We start from the raw sequence: 7585 nt of genomic DNA, 5'->3' as shown, positions 1-7585 counted from the left end.
TCCCTCTGCCTGCGGGGGGGGGGGGGAGATTCATGAGTGGCAAAGCAGTGCAACAGGTATCTCTCTACCTCACTATCTCCCCTATCCCTCTGAACTTCTCTCTGTATTTATCAAAAATAAATAAAACTTTAAAAATTATTGATCATGGGCAGGGGTAGATTGCATAATGGTTATGCAAACTGACTCTCATGCCTGTGGCTCCAAAGTCCCAGGTTCAATCCCCTGCACCACCATAAGCCAGAGCTGAGCAGTGTTCTGATAATTAAATAAATAAATAAATAAATAAATTATTGATCATGAACTCAGGTGATGGGAATTGTATGGAATTGTACCTTTCTTATCCTACAGTCTTGTTGTTCATTATTAAATCACTAATAAAAATGTAAAAAATAGTGATTGCTTCCTCCAATGCCAATTCTTTTAGAATAAATAAGGGGGGAGGGCTTGTTAGTGAATTCTCATTTAATGGATGGCATTAACATGACTAGCTGATTCTGAAATTTAGGAATTTGCACTGCAGTATTCACTCTGCTGCACGTGACCCAACCCATGCACTTATTATATACATCAATCTCTTCTCCTTAAGGATAGTTAATAGTGAGCTGTTCAAGCACTCCAGGGTTCCTTTATCCTAGGGTGACATTTACTTTCTTTTTTAATTAATTTTTTAAAATTTCATTTCTGCTGGGGTTATTGCTGGGGCTTTATGCCTCCATGAGGAGTCCGCTGCTCCTACTGACCACTTTTTTCTATGTTAGAACAGACAGACTGAGAGAAAAAGGGGAGATAGTGAGGGAGAAGAAAAGTAAGATACCTGAAATCTTGATTCACCACTTATGTAGCCTCCCTCCATGCAGGTGGGGATGGGACAGGGGGAGGCTTGAACCCAGATCTTTGTACATGGTAACATGTGCACTTAACTTGGTGTTCAAGTATTTGACCTGGACAATGAGTCTCTGACTACATGATAATGAGATAAAATGATTTGCTGATAAATATAGATTTTAGAACCAAATATAGCTAAGCTTAATGATGTAAAATTGGTTAACTTGCCTGATTTTTCTAAAAGTGTATCATCTGTATATTAAATACAATAGAAGGTCCCTAATAGGGATACATGAGGATTATGGAGGCTAATAAATTGTAGCTACTTGACACTGTGCCAAGTACATAGTAATTAGTAAAAGGATTTTAACTGCTATTCGCATTGTAGACATCAGGAATTACAATTAAGTATGAGCTCATAGAGCAAATATGTGATGAACTGCTTATTTCTCTAAAGTTGGATGTATCAAGTGTTAGCAAGTTAGTTCACCTGAATAATGTGACTGCTTTGTCATGCACATGACTCAGGCTGAACCTGGCCTTTACAGCACTGGGGAAAATTTTAACACTTTGATGCCTTTTCCCTTTCTCTATCTTTCTAGCTCGATCTTGCTAGCTGAAAACTTGGCCCAGAGGAGTAAAGCCCTGGCAAAAACAACAACAACAAAAAAAGTAAATCTGGCTAAAATAATGCTTGTCATAGGACAATAAACTTCAACTATACTATTTAAAATTCAATTTTAATTATCATACCAAGAAAACTAGTTTACTATTCAAATGTTAAACTTTTAAATAAACCCCAAAGGAGACAAGGTTCTAAGTATGTTTATAGCCTTGAATGTGTCTTTAATTTAATTACATAGGTGGGGAGGAGGGATTTGAACCAGGGTATTAGGGCATGATAATGTATACTCTACTGGGTAAGCAACCACCCAAACCCAGAAAAACTTATTTCGATGACCATTATTTCTTATTTTTATATCAGAATAGAGAATAATGGGAGCTCACCTTTATTTTGGTGTAAGATAACATATAAATCTACTCCCAACAAGTAAATCAAGAGATTTAATAACATAAAAGGTGTAAATACCACAAAATTATTTAACTGGAATATAACCATTAATAGGTAGAGGGTGTATTGTTTTATATCTTGATACATCATAATATTTGCTATATTAATATATCAAATTAATATTGTGGAGTGAAGAATGGAATACCACTGGCCAGTTTGCCTATGACTATATTATACTAATTGCTTTAATTACATAGCACTTTGAGGAATCCAATGAGAAAAATAGGTAATATTTCAAGAATAGCTAGACCATTATTGGTATTACCATATTATTATATCTTTATCAGTAGAGACAGATAGGAATAAAGTCAGCAAGAGAGAGTGGAAGAAAACATAGCACTGAAGCTTCCTTCATTGTGGTGTGGGCTGGGATCAAACCTGGGTCATTCATGACAGCAGCACATTATCCAAGTAAGCTACTCCACCAGCCTCATGATTGGTATTATTTCAGAAAAAAAAAAAATTCCATTGATGAGTCAGAATGGTAAAGGCAAAGAATGGCTGCTAACAGAAATTATTGAAGGGAGTTCTGCTAAATTCCCCTGAAGCTACTGAGAGAAAACGAATCTTAAGTGATGAGCAGATCTGCCTTCAAAGCAAAGCTCATTCCCAAGAGATCATGAGCCTCTTTGTCAAGACTCCAAGGCCCATCTCTAAGTGAGCAGCTGGGGCCTCTTACACAAGCTGGTGTCATAGTGCTTACTGCCATGCCTCCTATTGTTCCTTGTTGTTCAAAGGGCCTTAAAAAGCTCTTTGTGTACACTAGAGTTTGCAGTGAGTACCTCCCTAACACTTCCTCTCCACTATTCCAAGCTTGGGATCCATGATTGCTCAACAAATTGTTTGGCTTCATATGTTAACTCTCTTTTCAGTCACCAGGTTCCAGATGTCACCAGGATGCTGGCCAGGCTTCCCTGGATTGAAGACCCCACCAATATGTCCTGGAGCTCAGCTTCCCCAGAGACACACCTTACTAGGGAAAGAGAGAGGCAGACTGGGAATGTGGACTGACCAGTCAATGCTCATGTTCAGCGGGGAAGCAATTACAGAAGCCAGACCTTCTACCTTCTGCAACCCTCAATGACCCTGGGTCCATGCTCCCAGAGGGCTAGAGAATGGGAAAGCTATCATGGGAGGGGGTGGGTTATGGAGATTGGGTGGTGGGAATTATGTGGAGTTGTACCCCTCCTACCTTATGTTTTTGTTCACTAATCCTTTCTTAAATAAAAAATTTTTTTAAAAAAATCTCTTTGTGTTAGCCCGTACCCTTCAAAAAAGGAAGCATCTGCCAGGAAGGTTTTAGACGACTAGCTTTAAATGACTAGCTCACAGCAGAAAAATTGGTAAATCAGTTATTTGAAAAACTCTGATACCTACTCTACTTTTCCTTTCCTAGCCCATATGGAAAGAACAAAGTGCTATATTTAGCAAAGCTGGTCAACACATGTTTTGACTAGTAAGCCTGGGAAAGTTTGCTAGCTAATGGTAACAAAATGTCAGGCTGCCATTCTTTAGTATCAAAAAAGATTTCCCAAGATACAGTCCTCGTTTTCCATATAACTTCAGGTTTACCACTCAGTTATGGTAAGTCACAACAGTAGACATGATCTTCAGTTTAGGGCATGAACAGTTTTTACTGTTGTTCCTATATATGAATAAGTCATGTTAGACTCATGTTCAACAAAAAGTTTTATGGGGAAACTGTCATCACTGAAAAGGATAGTAAATTGTTAAAATAAATATTTTTTCATGGGAACCCTCATTTTACCTTACTGTTATTTCATGCAACTTATTTATTTATTTTGCCATCAGAATTATGTCTGGGGTCCTGTGTCTATAGGTTGAATCTACTGTTCTTGGCCATTTTTTTCCTTTTATCTTTCTGAGAGAGAGAGGGAAACAGCAACACTGCTCTATCACTTGTGAAGCTTTCCTCCTGTAGGTGGAGACAAGAGGTTTGAACTAGGGTACTAGGGCATGATAATCTGTACTATACTGGATGAGCCACCACCCAGACCTAGAAAAAATTATTTTAATGGCTTATTTTGAATTTCATATCATAATAGAAAAAATTACATGGGCAACAAGAAATTGAGAGATAGCAAATGTTCGTGTACCTTTTATTTATCTTCAAAACTATAAACTAAGCTCCAATCTTATTTTTTTCAGTAGACATACAACACAGACTTTTTCAACAAGCTGAATTGGTTTGTAACAGATCTAAATCACTGTGTTGTTTTTTTCTGTATGGAAACCTGTAACAGATAATCCCACTAAAAGTTTATAATCACATTTTAACAAAAATCCAGCAAAATAGCTCACCTAGATAATGCATCTGCCTTGTGCAAAACCCACTTTGGAGATGGCTCCTGCCACATGGGAGGAACCTTCAGTATTGTGATCTTTTTCCTTCTCTTACTCCCTCTCTGCCTGTCTCTAATTGAAAATGCCATCCCAAAGTAGCAAAGCCATAGTAAGAAAAAGAAAGAAAGAAAGAAAGAAAGAAAGAAAGAAAGAAAGAAAGAAAGAAAGAAAGAAAGAAAATCTCACTCAAAAGTGAAACTTATGAAACAAACCAAGGAATAATAAACTATGAAAACTTAATGTAGCAGATCTGGAGACTCAGTGGGGAGATTTGAGGGTATTTAGTAGAATTTAGAGATCCAGTGCCCTATGACACCCTCCTGTCAGTGGAGGGAGAAGTATACTGATACTCATATCTTGAGGAGAAGATACATAGAACTGTACCCCTCTGACAGCAACCCTGAAAATCAACATTTCCTAAATGAAGTGATATAAGAACAATAAAACATATAAGTCACAAAAAGATAAAAGCATTTTCTTTGCTATCAGAATTAAGTTCCCTTTCTTATTTCCAACTCTGACACCATCTCCTCAGAAAATACCTTTAGCCTACCTGCATGTTAGTTGTCAAGCTCAAGCAAAAAACAGTAAAGATATGGGCCCCTTGGGATATACCTAAAACAGATTTCCTGGATCCTTCCAACATGAAAACCCCAATCCTCATCAGCTATATTCTTATATTCTTCCTAGCTTTTTTCCAAGATGGAGACCCGCAAATTTCATCTGCTCTATTCTGACCTTTAGGTTCTTGATTATTAAACAATTTATTCTGTTTTATATCTATATTACTGCTTTTTAGCCACCAAGTTACAGATGCTACCTTGATGCCAACATGAATTCCCTGGACAGATTGACCCCACTGATGTGTCCTGGAACCCCACTTCTCCAGAGTCCTGCCTCTCTAGGGAAAGACTAGGGAAAGAAACAGGCTAAGAGTATAGATAAACCTGCCAACATCCATGTCTAGCAGAGAAGCAATTACAGAAGCCAGAACTTCAACCTTCTGCACCCTATAACGATTCTGGCTCCATACTTATATAGGGATAAAGAATAGGAAAGCTTCCAGTGGAGGAGGTGGGATGCAGAACTCTGGTTATTGGAATTGTGTGGAATTGTACCCCTCTTATCCAATGGGCTTGTTGATCATAATTAAAGCTATATATATGAATTACCACTAGAGTCAGCACCTGAATAATTCCTTCACTCCTGGAAGAACTCCTGGAAGAGGGGGAAAGAAAGATAGACACCTGCAGACCTGCTTCACAGCCTGTGAAGTGACTCCCCTGCAGGTGGGGAGCCAGGGCTTGAACCAGGATCCTTATGCTGGTCCTTGCGCTTTGCACCACCTGCACTTAACCCACTGCGCTACAGCTTGACTCCCCCTATGTATGACTTTTATGAGTAAAATCATATGGTATTTGTCTTTCTGCTTAATTTCACTAAGTATAAAGCACAAAATATAAAGCAAAACGGTCTACCCATGTTATTGCAAATGATAAGAGCTCACTCATTTTTGTAGCTGAGTAACATATATATGTCATTGACCATTCATTTGTTGAGCCTTGGCCCCCTCCTGTAAAACCCTTTGTGAGTAAAATTGGGATCTATAGGATAATCTTTAACTGACTCACTTCTGCATAATCCTCTTTGTCATATAAGGTGACACTTTCCAGGTAGCAAAATCTAAGACCTAAACATCTTTGGAAGTCATTAACCTGCCACAAACACTTAAAAATGAATCCTTTCTTTATATCATCATGCACCTGATCAGAATTAAAATCCCTCTAATCACCTCATAGTGTGATTTTGTTTCCAGGTTTACTATGAGAGAAAAAACGGGAGCATAGGTCAGATCTAATATGACTTCTTGAACCTCAGGTATGCAGGTGGGTATTTTAATTGGTTGAACTGTCTCTCCAGTTCCTGTATTATCTGTCCTAATCAACAGTGTGTGTTTCCTTTTGTTTTTTAATTTAATTTATTATTAGATAGAGGCAGAAAGAAATTAGAGGGGAGATGAGATAGAGAGGAAAAGAGACAGAAAGATACCCGCAGTCATGCTTCACCACTTGTGAAGCTTTCCCTCTGCAGGTGGTGACTTAGGGGCATAAACCTGGGTCCTTGTGCACTTTAATGTGTGCACTTAATCAAGTGTGACACCACCTGGCTCCTTTTTTGTTTCATTTTGAAACTTACTTTTTTTTTTTTTGAAAATGAAACGATTATTTGAGCCATTAAGTAGCAGACAATCAGGGTTTCATTTATAGAGTTAACATATATCTTTAATTTCCATTTTTTTCCCTGTAAATTGACGGTTGGATAGAGAAGATCTACTAGCTCCAATTTGCATTTTAGTAAAGATATTTCATGATATCTCTGATGAGGTAGTACCTACAAAACATATATCAGTTTTTACATACATCTTAGTTCATCCTCATGCTATCAATATAGCCTAACACAATACTATGCTAAGGAAAAATGATTTATAATTAAAACCAAGTAAATCCATAGTGCCGTGAGGAAGTTTGGGGCCATGACCAAATCCTACTCCCTCCTACACTTCCATTCTTATCCTCTCTTTTCATACAAATTCCTTCCACTTTTATGAAGTGTGCAAGTGGGGTTTTTTGGTGTCAATCTCTGAAGTCTGTCTGTTGGGGAGAGGTGGAATCTTTTAACAACTTATTGCCTAGAAACAATCATTTCATTCAAACATTACTCTATACGTTTTTTCCTCTTTCTCTGATAAGTAAGTTTTTCTCTGAAATCACCCTGGTAGCCATTTTGCATTACAATTTAATTTAAAGGCTTGGGGCCACAACCGGCTTATCTTTCAATATTAGGTGTAGCTCCTTCATATCTTATTTCATATACGATCAAATGATGTGTTCTGGGTTTGGCTGAAAGAGTTACTACTAACTACCTATGTAATTTGGAGTTAAGCCTTTAAATATTTTCAATGATTCATTAAGTTTAAGACACAAGTTTGGACAAGATTATCTTTAATGCCTCCTTCATAAGCTCTTATTTAGTGTATACCATAATCATGATTATGGTATACACTAAATAATATAATTTAACTAATTAATATTAATTAATATAATTTAACACTAAATAATATAATTTAATCATGATTAAATACAGCATAAGATGTACATTCATCCATTGGTTTCATGAATTTCATGGAATTTAAATATTTAGAATACTCTTTAAAAAATGGCATATCTTCACAGCATTTTGACAAGGTAACTGACACTTGCAAATGATCTTTCTTCCCCTATAGAATCAGCCCTAAAGGCAGATGGGAAACACATTACATACCTT

The sequence above is a fragment of the Erinaceus europaeus genome, chromosome 16 (genome assembly GCF_950295315.1).
Source record: "Erinaceus europaeus chromosome 16, mEriEur2.1, whole genome shotgun sequence".
Taxonomy (NCBI): domain Eukaryota; kingdom Metazoa; phylum Chordata; class Mammalia; order Eulipotyphla; family Erinaceidae; genus Erinaceus; species Erinaceus europaeus.
The sequence above is the reverse complement of the archived record's forward strand: the minus strand, read 5'-3'. Positions refer to the sequence as shown.